At 44.9% G+C, this 18,819-nt stretch overlaps 1 protein-coding gene across 4 annotated transcripts in view; it reads left to right on the top strand.

Moving 5' to 3' along the window:
- Positions 1-4,873: 4,873 nt before the first annotated feature.
- The window catches only part of rbfox1 (RNA binding fox-1 homolog 1), a 202,197-nt gene continuing 188,251 nt past the window's right edge, over positions 4,874-18,819 (top strand). For 2 of the 4 annotated variants that reach the window (XM_057014188.1, XM_057014182.1), the window contains exon 1: positions 4,878-5,036. The gene's annotated coding sequence lies outside the window, so the exon portion shown is untranslated. Of the gene's footprint in view, positions 5,037-18,819 lie in introns of all 4 variants that reach the window. The other 2 variants (XM_057014183.1, XM_057014184.1) reach the window with 2 other exon arrangements.

Raw genomic sequence — 18,819 nt, 5'->3', positions numbered from 1 at the left:
AATATTGAAGTGAATATTCATCATCGTTCTACAACTTAAGAACATATTAATATTCAAAAACTAAAAAAAGCCTAAATTTATGTCACATTGTAAATATGCACATTGGATTTTTCTCCAACTGGAAGTTGGAGAGAGTTAAGTTTTTGGAACATTTATTATATAGTTTTTTTTTTTTTTACATTTCATTCCACATAAATTTGTTGTATATTTAATATTTTTGTAAATGTTAAACACACCCTTTCAAGAAGATAAATGTAAACTGAAGAGAACTCGAAAGGAAAATCAAATATTTCACAAGAGTTGGATCAACAGGCAATTTAAATAAGCCAAAAACTCTTCTGACACACGTTTACCTGTGATGCTACAGTATAGCCGCTTGGCGGCGCTGCTGGCGTGATTGAAACGAACTGGTCAAGAATCGTGCATTCAGGTCACGTGTATGAAATAACGAGGAGACACAACACTAGAAAATGAAACAACAAAAGGTCACGGTTTCACAACTTAAAACTGCTGTCACACGCTTTCCTGGAGTTTCAGCAGGACTGTGAGCAATTACAACAGCAATTATTACTCACCGAATACAAATGTGATTTGTGATAGTAGCTACGTTTCTCACAGATATGTTGGGATGTGGTGATTGATCTGCTATCTAACTCCACATTAGGGTTTGTGAGTCTTCTCGAGAGGGGTTGGGCTCTCTACCACTCTGGAGTTGCCGATGGTGGGAGGCGACGGGCAGGGGTGGCAATTCTTGTTGCTCCCCAGCTCAGTGCCTGTATATTGGAGTTTACCACGGTGGATGAGAGGGTAGCCTCCTTTTGCCTTCGGGTGGGGGGACGGATCCTGACTGTTGTTTGTGCCTATGGTCCAAACAGCAGTTCAGTTATCCACCCTTTTTGGAGTCCTTAGAGGGAGTGCTGGAGAGTGCTCCTTCTGGGGGTTCCCTCATCCTCCTGGGTGACTTCAATGCTCACGTTGGCAACGACCGTGTGACCTGGAGAGGTGTGATTGGGAAGAACGGCCCCCCTGATCTGAACCCGAGTGGTGTTTTGTTATTGGACTTCTGTGCTCGTCTCAGATTGTCTATAACGAACACCTTGTTCAGACATAAAGGCGTCCACATGTGCACTTTTCACCAGGACGCCTTAGGCCCCAGATCGATGATCGACTTAGTGGTTGTGTCATCGGATTTGCGGCCGCATGTTCTGGACACTCGGGTGAAGAGAGGGGCGGAGCTGTCAACTGATCACCACCTGGTGGTGAGTTGGCTCCGATGGTGGGGAAGGATGCCGGACAGACCCGGCCGACCCAAACGTATTGTGAGGGTCTGCTGGGAACGCCTGGCAGAGTTTCCTGTCAGAAGGAGCTTCAGCTCACACCTCTGGGAGAGCTTTGACCATGTCCCGGGGGAGGCGGGGGACATTGAGTGGACCATGTTCCGTGCCTCCATTGTTGAGGCAGCTGACTGGTGCTGTGGCCGCAAGGTGGTTGGTGCCTGTCGTGGCGGCAATGCCTGAACCCACTGGTGGTCACCAGCGGTGAGGGATGCCGTCAGGCTGAAGAAGAAGTCCTATCGGGCCTTACTGGCCTGTGGGACTCCTGAGGCAAGCAGATAGGTATCGGCAGGCCAAGTGTAGCTAAGGAGTGCAGCTAAGGCTGTTGCCAAGGCAAAGACCCGAGCATGGGAAGAGTTGGGGAGGCCATGGAGAACGACTTTCGGACGGCCTCGAAAAGGTTCTGGACCACCATCAGGCGTCTGTGTATAGTGGTGATGGTGTGCTGCTGACCTCAACACGGGATGTTGTGGATCGGTGGAATGAATACTTCGAGGACCTCCTCAATCCCACCAACACGCCTTCCAATGAGGAAGCACGACCTGGGGACCTGGGGATAGGCTCTCATGTCTCCGGGGCTGAAGTTGCCGAGGTAGTCAAAAAACTCCTCGGTGGCAAGGCCCCGGGGGTGGATGAGATCCGCCCAAAGTTCCTTAAGGCTCTGGATGTTGTAGGGCTGTTGTGGTTGACTCGACTCTGCAACATCGCGTGGACATCGGGGGTAGTGCCGCTGGATTGGCAGACCGGGGTGGTAGTCCCTCTTTTTAAGACTATAGGGGGATCACACTCTTTAGCCTCCCTGGTAAGGTCTATTCAGGGGTACTGGAGAGGAGGGTCCGCCGGATAGTCGAACCTCGGATTCAGGAGGAGCAATGTGGTTTTCGTCCTTGGCGTGGAACAGTGGACCAGCTCTACACCCTCAGCAGGGTCTTCGAGGGTGCATGGGAGTTTGCCCAACCAGTCTACATGTGTTTTGTGGACTTGGAGAAGGCATTCGACCATGTCCCTTGGGGGTTCTGTGGGGGGTTCTCCGAGAGTATGGGGTGTCGGGCCCACTGATACGGGCTGTCCGCCCCTGGTCACCGATTCTGTTCATAATTTTTATGGACAGAATTTCTAGGTGCAGTCATGCTGTTGAGGGGGTCCAGTTTGGTGACCTCAGGATTGGTTCTCTGCTTTTTGCGGATGATGTGGTCCTATTGGCGTCATCGGCCCGTGACCTCCAACTATCACTGGATCGGTTCGCCGCCGCATGTAAAGCGGCGGGGATGAAAATCAGCACCTCCAAATCCAAGGCCATGGGTCTAAACTGGAAAAAGGTGGAGTGCCTTCTCCGGGTCAAGGAGGAGATCCTGCCCTGAGTGGAGGAGTACCTTGGGGTCTTGTTCACTAGTGAGGGAAGAATGGAGCAGGAGATCGACAGGTGGATCGGTGCGGCGTCTGCTGTAATGTGGACTCTGCACCGGTCCGTAGTGGTGAAGAGAGAGCTGAGCCGAAAGGCGAAGCTATCGATTTACCAGTCGATCTTCGTTCCTACCCTCACCTATGGTCATGAGCTTTGGGTAATGACCGAAAGAACAAGATCACGGGTACAAGCGGCCGAAATGAGCTTTCTCCGTAGGGTGGCTGGGCTCTCCCTTAGAGATAGGGTGAGAAGCTCTGCCATCCGGGAGGAGCTCGGAGTAGAGCCACTGCTCCTCCGCATTGAGAGGAGCCAGATGAGGTGGCTTGGGCATCTAGTTAGGATGCCCCCTGGACGCCACCCTGGTGAGGTGTTCAGGGCATGTCCCTCCGGTAGGAGACCCCCGGGAAGACCCAGGACACGTTGGAGAGACTATGTCTCTCGACTGGTCTGGGAACGCCTGGGGATCCCCCCGGATGAGCTGGAAGAAGTAGCTGGGGAGAGGGAAGTCTGGGCTTCTCTTCTTAGGCTGCTGCCCCCGCGACCCGACCCCGGATAAGCGGCAGAGGATGGATGGATGGATGGATGGATGGATGGATGGATGGATGGATGGATGGATGGATGGAGAACAGGGAATAGGGAATTAAATTCAGCGGAGGAGGACACAACAAAATACGCAATGTAAATCCAGAAATCAAAATAAATGTAATGTGTAATTTCCAGTTCCAAAGACATCCATCTTTGGACTGTGTGAGACAGGCATCAGAGAGCCCATGTGGGTAAAGGGAGAACTCGCAAACTGTGCAGAATTCCCTGGTCAACAGGGGACTAGAACCCAGTGCCTCATTGCTGTGAAGCAACATTCCTGACCACTGTACAACTGTAGATTGATTACTTTAACATGTTGTAAGTACAGATAAAAAAAATTTCAATGATGTCTTGCAAAGCTGGTTTATGAGTCTCCGACCAACATGTGACCTAAAGCGGCCAGGTTTACAAATGCTCAAAATAAACTTCACATGTATCGACCCAGGACAAAATTTACACCCCTGAAATGTTGTCTACTGATGCCAATATTGCATTTAATCCATGTTTAAGGACAAAAAACCCCATTATCAGTGTGCACCAGTACAATAATGTACAATAATGCACCAGTTTTACTCTTGACCATCGCTTATTCCTCATCAGGCATTAATGGAAAAGTCTTGATTTGCTGCCATGTGACTGGCAGCGAGTTAACGTTGGCATCGGCGAGACTGTTGAAATTCAAACTTTTCCTCAGAAAGGGTAAGTGACTTCATTTAAGCGAATTTGCATGTGGCTTGGCCGTTGGTGCCGCTCTGAACATTGTAAAAAATGTTGCTCTGAAGGGATTTTCACACACAACCCTCTCTTCATGTTCATGAAAAAAGCAAAACACTTCCTCTTCTGAAGATGCATTTGGTGCTAAAAGTCAGAGGCTGCCAGAAGAGTGACCATAACTCAAATCATCGCTCAAATCATGAAACCTGGTTGCAGAAGGTGCTGCGCCTTTCAAGAAAAAAAATCAAACATTAAGTCTAGTTTGATCAAAATAGTCTGATCAAAATTACAAGACAAGAAATTAGGATTGTTGCGAGGTTTGGGTCGCTGACATCTCAGTTTCTGCTGTGATTTCAAACACTGAATGAGGGGGGAAGCAGGGAAGATTAGAAATTATAGCCTCATGTGAGGGGAAAGATTTAGCAGCCTCTAGCGGCAAGAATAAATATTGCAACACCTGTCTTCAACCATTGGCGGTGGGTGCCAGGAGAAGTAGATTTGCCTCGACTGTATTTACGCATTTTTAAAAGAAACAGTGTTTTATTTAATGATTGTATTCAGTTTTTTTCTCATAATTGACCATAGATCCGGACCTTTACAACGCCTATATTTGTAGATGTGATAAGATAAGAATCGTTTTATTTCCTAGAAGGGAAAGGTCCTCTGATACTTTTTCATATTGTTATTATTTTGAAAACGGCATCAGTTTCCTGTCACTGGAGCACAGTGGAGCTGTACTCTGTGTGTATGGGTGTGTGTGTGTGCGTGAGAGAGAGAAAAAGCGAGGGAGAGAGAGGGAGAGAGAGAGTCAGTCCTCATGACAGTGGGTGTCTCTTCACCGCGGAGGCTCCAGCAGCAGCAGCAGTAGCAGCAGCGGCCAGGTGAGTATCTGTGACCGTGTCTCCCAGTCGCGTCCGCGGAGCATCTTCGCAGGTCCTCCGCTTCTGCAGCTGATCTCGGATCCGTCCGCTGAGCCGTCCCTGAGATGAAGTAAGGAGGTGAGGTGGTGCTCGTCGCCAGCTTTCTCTCCTCTTGTGTCTTGTTGTGAGTGAGATGTTGCTCGGAGTGACCGATTTCAGCGCGACCAAGTGTCCGAAGTTGATGAGGAGATGGCGCTGTGCTGCAGGACTGGTGTGAATTCGGGTTTTTTTGGTGAAGTTGCATTATGTTAATGTGCAGCCAGATATTATTTGGCTATTGTAGTTGGAGAATATTCTAATGGTAACTTCTTGTGCAAGTGAAGATGAAGGCTCTAGTCTCTAGCTGCCAGCAATCCAACCCCATTAACATCTGTTATCTTGTTCTTTGTAGAATTCATAGGAATGTAAATTATTTGGATTTGGTTTCAAAACCTGTAGATTGACAAAAATCATTCAGGAGAGGCACCAAAAACGACCTTCCTGCACACATGTGGGTCATTTTTGCAGGAGTAAAAATTCCCACTTAGGTTTTCTTTTAGTTTCCACACTTCAGTTTTGTTCCCTTCTCATTAGTCATTTTGAGATCCGCTTTTGTGTGTTTGTTTTGTTGATTTTAACATATCTATTGGAACATTTTCTACTTCCGGTTTTTACTTCATCAGATGATGAACTGAGCATGGTCGGGCGGTGGACTCGACATTTGGCGATGTCATCCCGGTCTTCAGCAAAAACGCATCACCATTTTGTGACATTTTCAATGATTCGATTTCAGTAATGTCAACAATCATTACGCCGTTTTAAAATGCGGAGGCCATTCATATGAGGTTGTGGCTACGATGTCAAAAACATTTCAAATATTAATTTAAGATGAGTTTCCCCCCAATGCTGAGCCCTCAGATGGATTGCTATTATGTCAGGAGACCACAGACCAGATGCTCAGGAGGAAGCAGAGCATAAAACCTCAACGTGAGAACACATAAAACATCAACAGCAACATTCTTAGACACCTCCCACCCCCCCAAAAATCCATCCTTCAAACTCCCCCACAGTGTTAAATGGCCTCACACTAACTATCCACAATGTTACACAGCTGCGATGGAAGAACCACAGTATTTAATGATCCGACTGACACCAACACCGATGCACCTGAGGCTGTTTATTAGTCTGAAATGAGCCACAGGAAGGGATGCTCCTTTTTTCCCTGCTTTCCACTTTACGTATTGCCACCGGAGACTCCCTGTGACCTTGTCGGCTCCTCTGGTGCTCCCATTTCAGCTGCGGTGCGTTTGAGGTGCGAGGGATTTTTGCTGGTCGTAGGTCATATTTGTTAGCCTTAGTAGGTATGAAACACAGCGGTTGTAGTGGATTTATGCGGCAGTTTTTGTGGGAAGGTCCTGTCTGTTGGGATCGCCTCATATGCAGCTGGATAAAACTTTCGTGGTTGAATTCAGTCCCAGAGGCAGCTCATCCCAGAACCACACCAACACAAACATTGTTTAGAATGAGGTAATTAATAGAAGAGAATGTGTAGGTGCAGCCATAATGCAGCACCAGCGTGCCCTGTGGAAATATGGAAATAGGAGCAGGAGAAATGAAGAATTGCTCTTGGTGAGGTGAAGGCTCTTGGAAGGATCTGTTGCCATGTAAGACCCTGGGCAGAGGCTCCATCATGTCTGTTTGTTCACTGGCAGGCTGATGATCGGCGACTTGGGGACTTTGTTCTGCTTGGAAATGCTCTCAGACTAGGAGCTATGCAAGCGAGATCAGTTGCAATTAAATCTGGAAAAAAAAACCCAAAAAACTACTGCAGTGGCTTTGTGATCCTCGGGTCTAAAATCCAAACGAGATCCCGAAATAGAAATAAACATTTCTACTCAAACCAGCAGCCCCGTCACGCCAGCTGAACCACTTCCCCGGGGCCTCTGCCTCACCTTGTTCAGGTGATGGATAGCAACCTTTCAGACAGATCAATCCCGGATTAATGATTACGTACGCTTTGCAGTCAAATGTCTCACACTCCTGACTGTGGCTGTTTAAGATAGGTGGCAGGTTTGGCTCCTGCTATCTTGCCATTTTCTATTTGCGCCGTGCCGCCGTTAGAAGTGAGGTTGGCTATCATACTGAGCTGCATTGTGTGCAAAGTCGGTCTTCTGAAAATAGAACTTCTTTGAGCGCGCCTGTGTTTGTGTGTTTGTCACTCAGACGCGGGCCACTGTTTCCACTCAATTATGTTAAGTCACCTAGCCCACATGTCAATATCTCCTCCTCCCTTACTGCCCAAGCTGTCACATTTTCAAACTCCTGTGCTATTAAAAGCAACACGAAGAGCGTAGCGGCTGCAGTGTTTTGATAAAGTTAAAAGGCTCGATGAAGTATGGCTATGGTACGTGGATGCCACAGACGTCAGATCGAAATCACATTCAAATCCCGTTAGGTCCATAAACCAGGAGTGATCAGTATGATCATTAATTGAGCTTGTTTTCCTCCCTCGTCCCCTGTTTGAGAAAATAGAATGTTCCTCTCCATTAACCTGCAGGGTAAACACGAAGGAATCGGTGAGGTATTTTCTCCTAATTTGCAAAAATTGCGCTTTGATTTGGTTGTCTATTCTGGATTACTAAAATAATCATAAATATCATCTTTGGGGACCATTAACGCGACACGTTTTTTAACAAGAAATTGGATGAGCTCTACTCGTGAGAACTGTCATCGAGATGTTTGTGTTTATCTCTTGGCTTTAATTAGTTAGCATTTTGACTGAAATATCAGTTCATATAATTGGAGATTCTTCCTTTTTTACCTCCCTCCCTGATTAACTCCTACCTGTTTGAACCTCGGTGAAGGAAAGCTTTCATGCTCCTCAGCGATCTTTCATGTGGCGAATATGCAAACGAGGGAGAAAAGCATCTGCTGTTTTGGCTTGCAACAAGCTGGCTGTCATGTATGCAGCAACCGTGTATTGATTGCCTCATGAAACTCTACTGCCGCCTAAAGAACTATCAAACGCTGACAGACGGTGCGAGCTATAATTGAGCAGCACATGCTGCGTCATGGGGAGAAGGAGTTTTAAGCTTCCCAAACTGTTAACGAGGGAGCGGAGTTAGCGGTGGAGGAGCCGAAGCACAACGAGGCCGCCCGCCGCTGCTGACACACTCAATCCATTTCTGCTAATCAATGTGGTGATCAGTTGTGCTGGGGCCACCATCAAAAGTCTTATCACATTGAACAGAGCGTTTAAGATTTACAATTTGTCTTGACAGTTAAGCGAGTATCAGGACGCTGTTCTTCCTTTTCATTCAAATAACCCTGTTATTAACAGGAACGCTCCCGGGGGTGGGGGCAGGGGCATGTCTGTGTGGAGATTGCATGTTCACTCCACGTCTGCGTGGGTTCTCTCTGGTTACTCCGGCTTCCTCCCACAGTCCAAATGCATGCATTGTGGGACTAGGTGATTTAACTGGTGACTCCAAAGTGGTGGGAGGTGTGAATGTGAGTGTCACTGGCCAAATGGCCTTCCCCTCATGGGTTCAGCAGTTTCAACAACCAGTAAGATCTGTGAATGTTGACTGCATCGATATGGAGTTATATGTGATGCTAACTAGTAAAAAGAGCAGCAGGTGACAATGTGGTCAATGCTGGCACTGCAGTTATAATCGAAATACTGCTAAATGTGGTATCGCTCCGCCTCCCCATAAAGAAGAGTTTGCCAGTTAGGTTGTCAGATCCAGCAGTTACGTGAACATTTGACCAATGTCCTGTCGCAGTTCTCTTTTATATTGCCATAATGGCCGTGCTAATGTTGGAACTTTTTTGCAGCATCACACCAGAGAATCAAGCTCTGATGCTGCGTTGCTAATGTTAGCAATGAGGAGTTGCTGTATTTTTTCTCGAACAATTTTTTACCCAGCTAATTTGGTGACCCACCAGCAAATGTGCTCGTGGACTAGGAACGAACGTGCATACTGCTATTTGTGTAGAGAATATTTAAAAATTCTGTGCTTACATTTATTAAATTTAGCTAGCTGTCCATAGGAAAATTAGTCATTTCGGCATCAGTCTTCAAATTCTTATCTGCTTTCAGCTGTCTCCATCTTTCAAAGGCATCTCCTACACAGATCTTTGTCTTGTTTCTGACTTGGTCATGATGTTTTTGGGAATTTTAACGAGGCCTTTTAGGGTTTGTAACATTCGTAGAAGCTCAGTGGTAACCGGCGACCTGGATGCCGAAATGCTACCGACTTTTTGATTGGGCGAGAGGTGGAGGATGGAGCAACAGACCAAAACAGAAGATGTAAACATCAACATGACTTACAGTCTGACACTTAGCTTTTTAAATGGGGATATTCTGGCTGGACTACTGTTGGCATTGCTATAATGACTGCTTCGTGTATCTGGACATACCAGAGCCATTCTGATTACTTTAAATACAATTCTTCCATGCTTCTCCTTTAATTATACTTGCAGGGTCCGTGCACTGCAGCTGACTGTGCCCAGAAACCTCAGAAGAAGGGCCCAATGTGCTGGACCTTCTCCTTGTTCCTCAGAAATTTTGCTTTGTTCATTTCTCCCCATTTCCACATTTTTGAATTGTAGGAAACTGTAAACTTTTGTGACATGCATTTAGATATACAAGGTACACTTGGAATGGTAATTATTGGTGGGGAAAGGCCACTGATGAAGGTTAATCGGGGCAAATAAATCACTGCTATGCATTTTAGCTAGGTGTAACTTTGCAATCTAATAAATATCAGCTTTAAGACAGAACACTTTGAACAATAATGGAGGCAATTTTGCTTTGACTCAAAACATAAAACACAAATCTAATGACCAATGATGTAAATTTAAAGTTCCTAAATAAGTAGTGCATGAATGCGACAGTGGCAAGAATCCCCCCCACAAAAAAACCCCAAACCAGCCAAATTATGACTCACAACAAAAACAGCTTGTGGAGCTACTAAATAATCCTGTTAGAAGGTAGAAGTGTTGTTATATTTCCATTTATAATTTAACAATAAAAATATATAGGGAAAAGTGGCATGGCACGGTACACGAATCCTTTAATGAATTCATTTTGAGTTGGTAGTGTATAGTGCTAATAGTGGCTAATGCAACAGTTGGTTGGCTCCACAAAAGCCATTAATTTAATTGTATTGGGCATTCATTTATTATTATTAGCTTTGCATCGACCAAAAAAATGCTCAAGATATTAGTAATATATAACAACAATGCAAGTCGCCCAGTTATGGGGATTTATGGAGCAGCGTAAGTTCAGTTGTAGAAGTCATTAAAGAAATTAAGCTAGTTACACAATAGCTGTCCACACAGAACCAGTTTTGAGTTAAAATATTTGATGCAACAATGATGGGAGCTATCTAAACATTGGAGCTCTAAGCATCTAACTGATGAAGGGAAATAATCTATATAATTACGCTGAGTGACTGGTCATATCCTGCCCTGATTGACAGTGTGATTGAAGGGTGTGTCTGACGTCAAACCCTCGTTCCTACTCACTACTTAAGGAGTTAGCTTGAGTGAACGTCTTGGTTCTCACTAACAAGTTTTGGGTGGACTTATAAATATAAAATGCTCAACACTGCATTATTATATCCTTAATATTTAAGTTTGTTATTAATTAACCATCGGTGTAGCATCTCACTCAAACTATGAGGGGGATATATTGCTTGGTTAGACAGCATCGGGTGCACATTACTTTTCACAGTGCATTATAGGATATATGAGGTGCACAACTTAGGGTATGGTGATTAGCACTAAACATTCAGACATCCCTACAATATGGCGTTCATCCTGTTGAATGTGGGATATGTTAAAGGTACATATGGTACAATAAAAACATCGGAGAAGCATGAGCTTTATTAATCCTTGTCTGATTTGGGACATGGGTGAATCATCTTATTGTGCTTTAGCTACACAGGTAGGGCACCTTTGAGAGAAACTCGTTGTAATTTGTCTGGTGGAAATGCGCCTGTGAGGGCGCTTCATCCCATGTTTTGCACTGGAAGGGTACCTTGGAGGGCACTTTATGGCATTTTTCCACATGAGCGGCATACTAAGAGGCATTTTATTTGGGGGAAGGGCTCCTGAGAGAGCACTTTATCACATCATTGCGAACATTGATCTTATCTTGATTAACCAGGCCTAACTACCTTTATCAGCTTACTCTAATTGGAGATGGTAACGAGGTTACAAACGTTGAAGTGAGCAGAATTTCATAATTTTTCAAAAAAAAAAACAAACAAACCAACGAGTGTGTTGAACATGGCCTGAACCACTTGGCTGCATGTTTGCCATTGTGTGCCGGGTGACCTCCACAACATGGAGTCAAAGGTGCTGCCTCTCCAGAAAGACATGCCGTTATGTTTGGCAGAGGCAATAAATGTCCTGGTACCACCTCTCCAAGGTGAATGATATCTCTCATCTCTCATTAGGAATATTTGTTGTGCACACGCTCGCTCCCTCTCTCTCCCTCCACTCAGCCCAAAGGGGATTCTTCCTCATCCTCCATCTCTCAGGAAGCAGCGGATATTTCTCATCGTTTATCCCCCCCCCCTCAGCCTGCCTTTTTGTCTGCCAGCAAGTGATTAAAATTTGCCTGCTGCTGCCGCGGAGGAGCACGCCGGTAGAAACGGCAGCAGCTGAGCCCAGAAGTTGAAGCCCTTTGTTACATGCTGATGATCTGAATGTGGAAAAAATGAAAAACAAACCCCCCCCCCCCCCCCCCCCCCAACAACCACAGGGAACCATTCCGTGCTGAACGCCACATCTGGACTCACCTTTTTTCTTAGTGAGCCCCCACTTTTGTGGAGACCAAACAGCCAGATGAAGGTTTCTATCCGGTTTTGTCCAGTTTCCCCCAATTCTGATTCACATTGTAATGAGTTTTCACTCCTGTGGGGGCACTGCAGGTGCAGTGGCACTTGCTTCACATGATGCTGTTGGGACAGGTCCAAATGACACACACCATTTATTCAAGTGTGGACTGCAGTGGCGTCAGGTTATTAGTTGTGCGCATCTCTCGCAAGATGTGCATGATCTGGCTGAAAACATGACCCGTGGATCTGAGCTGAGGGAGGGTGGTGGATGGCGGATGAATAGCTGGTTCAAACAATGACAGATGAGTGACTGTGGGTGTTTATAATGAAAAAATGTGCCCCTAAACACCTTAGATACTCATTTTCTATGGCAATATTCTATAAATTCACTTAAAACACAAAAGTTCTGGTAAACCAGCATTGTCTTTGAAAAGAGAACAGAAAAAAAAGAGAACAAAGACAACAGAGAGGGTCCAAGGAAAGCTTCTCCCCACCATGGCCTTCTCCATTACTTACGTGTATACACACCGCAGGGGGCTGTGAACTGAATTTAGGTTGGAAAAAACAGGTCACGCTCAGAATCGACAATGCGAAAACGTTTTTATTAAAAGTTCCACACCTTGAAAATGGCGCTCTTCAGCCTGATGAGCCTTTCATGCTCTCCTGCAGGAGACAGATAGAAATCACTTTGGGACAGGAGAAATCATGTATTGTGGCTGCTGGTCCCCCACTGTAATCAATAACAGTGTCAGCAGGTGGGATACAGAAGAGAATGCTAACAAGAAGGTGTGTTTGTGTGAAAGAGACAACGACTTCTGCCGATATGGGTATCTCCAGCAGCGGCGAGGGTGCCTTTGATGGATGACGGATTCATTCTCAGATCTGGGCTTTTGAATTCAGCGCTGATAAACAGGCATTAGGCTAATCTTCATGCTGGAAAAGCAACATCTATCACCGCCGTCACCTCGTGATGAATGTAGCGCGCGGCAATCATTGTAGTCTATCTCCACGGCTGACAATGATTTTTGTCACTTTGGGGTCATTTTCGAGGTGCGCGTAAATATTCATGAGACATATTTTATTCCGCTTTTCTTCCAGTCGGAGCAGGTACGTGGAGAAATGGCTGAGAGGTTTTAAACGGCGGGACGCGCTGCTGCAGTTGTGGGGTAGGATGGGGCGCGGCGTGCAGACACTGTCAGTGTCCAAGAACTCGTCAAGCGCCATGACTTCAGGGCTCGCATGGCGTGAGGGAATGAATGCAACATCCAGTGACAGCCCTGCAGCCGCTCAGAGCACCCAGAAAGAACCCTCAGATAACGGGACTCGGTGTTTGAGGTGGGTTTGGGTGTCAAGAGAGGAGCGCCGCTGGTGTCATTCGCAGTTGTCGTTGTGATGGCGGAACCATCGGGCCCTTAAGGGCAATAGTTGGAGTCACGCTCTGTGAAGAATAAGAGGTGACTAAACCCGTCAGGCAATTCCTCAAGAAAGAGTTTTTAGACACATTTTCTGGTGACGTTTTGTAATAAATTACTTCTTGCTAGCTGTGGATTGTAAAAACCATAAAAGTGGTAAAAAATAAATAAAATGAATGCAGAAAGCCACCTAATCATGCTGTATTTACTACGCAAATATTTTCTATGCACATCTATGAAATGGACTGGACAGATTTGTATGAAATTACCCAAATACTAGCATGATAATAGCAGAGTTGAGCTGGATCAGCGTCTGAGATGCAGCGTCTGCTGCTTCTTAAATAGGTGCAGGCTACAGTGATGACCTGACTAAAATACCAAAGGTTTTGCTGTGTGCCACACGCACAAAGACCAGAAGTAAAACCACTGCTGACACTTGCCTTTCACGCATTTCTACATAATTCGTGCGCAGCCACCGAGCCTGAGGGCTTGAATGCCACCTCCAATAAAGTCCCTCCACCAGCAAGTGACTGAATGGCTTTAAAAAAATATAAATAAAAAATACACGCCTCTTGTTATCCTACTCTTTCACCCACGGTGTCGACCAGAGTCGCGCTGTTTCTATTCATGCTCTTCTTCCTTCCTGAATCAGCAAACCTTATCCACCTTAAAGCTCTTGTCCTCCATTGCTTCCTTCTGTTTTCAAAATGTGGGCTTTTCCCAATTACACCTCACCTTATCGCTCAGGCAGGAGAGGGAGGCTCGGCTCCTGCTGCTCTTATCAAAATGCTAATGCATTTGAAAGGAAACATTAGTCTTGCTGAGCAAAAGGGGGGTGGGGGTGGGAAAAAAAAGTGCGTTATTAAACATCTGCCTTTCTCCTTTTGTAAATGCGGCTCTGTGAAAATGCAGGACTTTCAGATGTTTCAGGGGCGGCTTTTAGCCTGTTTGTCATTCCAGTGCAGCTGCAGTCGTTGGGGGTTGGAGGGTAGATGGGGCCAAATGAGCAGAGCCTGCCGCTCAAAGATTCTTAAAAGAGAACTTTAAAGACAAGAAAATGGGAACTACGCGCAGAACACAGAATGGACGACGCCAGGAATAATGGATGCGGCTGCTCGGAGCTGATTGCGGCCATTCTGGTAAATGATTGCAATTCCTCAAGGAGTGCAATTGCCACGGGTGAGGATAGTTCATTTTCATTGATATTGTCGCTGTTATTAACGCTGCTTAATGATCACTCATTATTTTCCGGAGAGATGAGGTGCATTTGTGCAGGACTGAGGTTGTTCAAGTGACACACAGGTAATACGCATAAAGAATGTTGCCGTATGAACATTCTGGCCACAACTTCACTTTCATTTCTAGAAAACGTTTTTTTAAAAGAAAACATTGCTGTCATTGCTTTTCCTAATCATGAAATTACAGACTTACCTTTCTGGCAACGGTACATCAGCTGTTCCATCCCTCCTTTTTATGCCAGACAAGTCTTGTTGCATTTGCTCAGACACTCAATTGTCATAATTCTGGGCAATTTTGAATGTCCAATCAGCCATATGTGCGTGTGCTTAAACAATGAGGAAACTGGGATACTGGGAGAAATGCACACGGAATTAAAACCTACAATGACAACGACATGTTTCTCAACTTCAGTAAAGGTCGGGCAGTTCAGCTAAAGTTGCTATAATGTGCTTTGATAGATATTTAAATATTCTGAACCAAGTATGGCTTTTAAATCCCTGCATGCATGTACACTTTCTCTCGTCCTCTCTCTCACTGACACACACACACACACACGCACACACAGCCTCGCATTTCTGTGTGCGAGGACATTGCGTAGATATAAAACATTACCCAGCACCTTACCCATGCCATCCCAACTAACCCCCTAATCCTAACTCTTGCCCTTACCTTAACCCAATTCTCTCCTCAACCTTAAAACCGCGTCTTAACCTCAAACAGTCCTTTGAAGTCATGAGGCCCAGCAAACTGGTCCCGCTTTGCAAACATGGCCCCACTTTGCAGATTTTGGTGCTCCATATGTAAGAAATGTGAGGACACATACACACACTCCTTAGGCTGGTCATCCAGGAACTGGGTTTGATGACGCATCCTAGTTGGTCCTCGGGTAGGAAGCAGCTCCGTCCAGATGGAGTCTGGCAGCACAACATGCACTGAACACATTAGATAAGTTGGACATCTCCCGACACTGGCTCCGTGTCTGTGTTTTGGCGCGAGGGGAGAAAGCGGAAAGGAACAGCAGCATGGAAAATGCTACTGAACATCAAAGGGCTCTGCTGTGATACAAACACAAGCTCAATGTCTGTGCCAACAGAGAGCACTACGTATACCAGTGTGTGTGTGTGTGTGTGTGTGCACGCGTACGTGTGTGTGTGTGTGTGTGTGTGTGTGTGTGTGTGTGTGTGTGTGTGCGCGTGCGTGTGTTTGAATGCCTGATTCATAAGACTCTTACTCAGCTAGTCTGAAGGCTGACACCTTGAAATCCCCCTGGTAAAATTACTGAACTGATTTACTGAATCTTAAAGCAAAGTTCATGTAGTTGAATTCCATTGAAAGTCTGAAATATATACAATCTGTGCTTATTTTCTTATTTTTTCTTATTATTTTGGTTTAAAAAAGGAAAAGCTGTATCATGCTAAACTCAGAAATAGCTACTAAAACTTAAATAGTCTCTGCCCAGAAATGATTATTACTGAGTAACGAATGCTCTGGACGTGCTGTACGATACTCATGAATAAATGATTTAGGTTTCTTGATTATAGGCTGAATTATTAAACCAAATCTGCAACATAACATGTCACTAAAGATCAGTCATGAAAACAATGCATGAAGTCAAATATTTGCTCTGAACAGCAGAGGAGCAGGAGCTGAGGCTGTTACTGTACCTTAATATCCACGCTACTTTCTGAAGGCAACAGATTGAATTAAGTGAAGAGTTAAAACATTTGGACTTGCATATGTTCTTTTCCACGATCTACGGTCGAGGCGGACGTCTGCATGCATCATATGGTGGATGCGCATTACTGTGACATACACATGAACACAAGGTTGACTGCAAGCAGTCACTTCGTCATCGCGTTCCCCTTGAGACCAATTACCCATCAACTCAATAAGTGGAACTGCCACAGCTGTCCTCAGCAGCCACGCTGCCACGCAAGGATAGGCACTACGCTCCACTCGCACGTTAATGGTCTTCACTCCTTGTCACATTTCTCTATTTATCTGTTTAGGAATGGATGTTGGAGAAAATATATGGAGTGGCATATGTGAGAATTTATATTGAAGTACATATAAAGAAAACAATAGGGACGCATGAGACTTTAGTTTATGGTTAGGCAGAAGCAGCAGTGCTATTGTGCTGTAAGTAAAAGTAAAGAATGAAAAAGTAACCTGTCAATATATTTCATGTAGTGTGTATTTGAAATAATTTCTGTATTTGCTGAAGTATTATTTGCAACCATCCCAACGCTGGCAGTTAAAAAATATTCCAGGTGAATTTCAATAACATGAACCTAAACGACTGGATAACAGCACTCTATAAAATATACTGCATAAACACAAGATTAGAACCAAATTGCAAACAAATATGTAATTAATTTCCCTCGTTTTTACACGCAAGGTCCGAGCAGTGCCCCCTCGTGGCAATAGTGTCCTACTACAGATGACGTCACAAATAAACAGCGCGTAAATAATACTGTACCAGAGAGATGTGCCGATCCGGCATCAACAACAACACACTCGGCTTGGTGCGATCATCAGCTTTGCTCTTCAGTCTTCAGATTCAAAGATGCCGACTGGATAAATTCTTGTTGCTATGTGCAAATCTCTTAGCTGGCCACTGCACTGACTGGGCAATTTTTTCTTCTGTCATCCCAGCCCCTCCCCAGAAATCAACAAGGAGTTATTTCCTTTTAGATTTATTTCTTTTAGATTATGTTTCTTGATACCTGCTCTTTTAGATACATCGTTCACTTAAAAAAAAGAGATTATTGGGTCACTTTGGAGAGCCGCCGTCTCGCTGCCTTTCAACCAGATGCCACGATGCGACTGGCATTGTAAACAATCATTTCTCCCAACTCAAATCAGCCTAACAACATTAACCAAAAGGCATATATTTGCTTGGGTGCATTAAAAATTCACTCTATAATAGAGTGGACGATAAAATTGCTTTGATTCTATTTGTTTGTGCTGGGGCAGCGACGCTACACAAACAGCTCGGGTTAATTGCAGGGAAGAAGTGTTGCTCGACTTTTAGATCTGTGCAGCTTCTTGTGCACCAACAGTAAAAGTTAAGCTTTTATTTCGCTCCTTTGCCAGCGTTTGAGGGACAGCGTGATTTGACTTCATGCCACACGCAAGTTTTTCTTATTATGCTGGATCCACTCTGGACAGTTACCAATGACAACGAATAATTTATCAGACCTGAGAACAAGATGTGAAACAGGCATGGATACGCACGCACGCACGCACGCACGCACACGCACACACACACACACACACACACACACACACACACACACACACACACACACTCACACACTTGTCAGCTAAACAAATTGCAAATGACCCATGTCAACTAATGAAAATAGTATGGGACCTGCCAAAATGGACCCGAACAATGCCAAATTTTCCATCTTCCTGTTTTATTTCTAGGTTTACTGGTCATCTCTAACCAGCCTGTCAATCACAAGTCTGCAATCGCCTTTTTAGACTCGCTTTGACACACTGATACCTTCATACTAAACAGCTTTCGGAGCTATTAGATTGATCTAACTCAAAGGTACTTTGACGCTTAATATGCAGGGGTGTGGGAGTGAACCAATAACCTTTGTATCACTACTCTCCTAGCTGGGCTCCAGCTGCCCAGCCTCTACAACAGGCTTTGGGTGTTGGGTTGACTGAGACTGTTGTGCATGCACTCAGTTTATCTTTATTTAGCGTGTAACTTGTGTATATTAGTGACAATTATTTCAAGCTTCATTGCACGGTGCAGACTAAAACCAGGTTATTTGCATGCTCGCTGTTTAAATATCCTGGCTGTTGTATTTTTAAGGCCAAGCAACCTCGTGGCAGCCAATTAGCCATTGGTGTTAAACTGGATGACAACACCTTAAGTCATTTTGGCAGAGTGTGTGTGTATGTGTGCACATGTGTGCATGTTCTCAGTGATTACCATGACTGCTTAGTGCCCTTGACTGCTTCTGTTTATCTTCACCACATATGAGCCAGAAGCTTATTACTTCACAGAGCCCTAACTTCACTGTGGACACATTGGTAAGGAAAAGTAGCTTTCACATCTGTCAGCTTGAGCTTAAAGTTCTATCTTCCCCCACCCTTGACCCCCTTTTCCCCCAGTCCAACGTCTCCTCACTCATATCCTTCTAGTTGTTCCTTTCCCAATGATACATTCCCTGATGACCAATGGCTTGCAGGAATAAAACTTCCATTTCTGTCTATCTTACCTCTGTCCCACCTGCTAAATGATTTACTCAAAAGTGCTCAAATGAAAAAAACAATGACATTTCATCCTCTTTAAACACCAGGAACTAGGATGAGATCTTTGCCACACATCCATCATGGAGCTTTATTAACAATGAAATT

Source organism: Takifugu flavidus, chromosome 18 (assembly GCF_003711565.1).
Source record: "Takifugu flavidus isolate HTHZ2018 chromosome 18, ASM371156v2, whole genome shotgun sequence".
In the NCBI taxonomy this organism is placed as follows: Eukaryota; Metazoa; Chordata; class Actinopteri; order Tetraodontiformes; family Tetraodontidae; genus Takifugu; species Takifugu flavidus.
The sequence above is the reverse complement of the archived record's forward strand: the minus strand, read 5'-3'. Positions and strand labels throughout refer to the sequence as shown.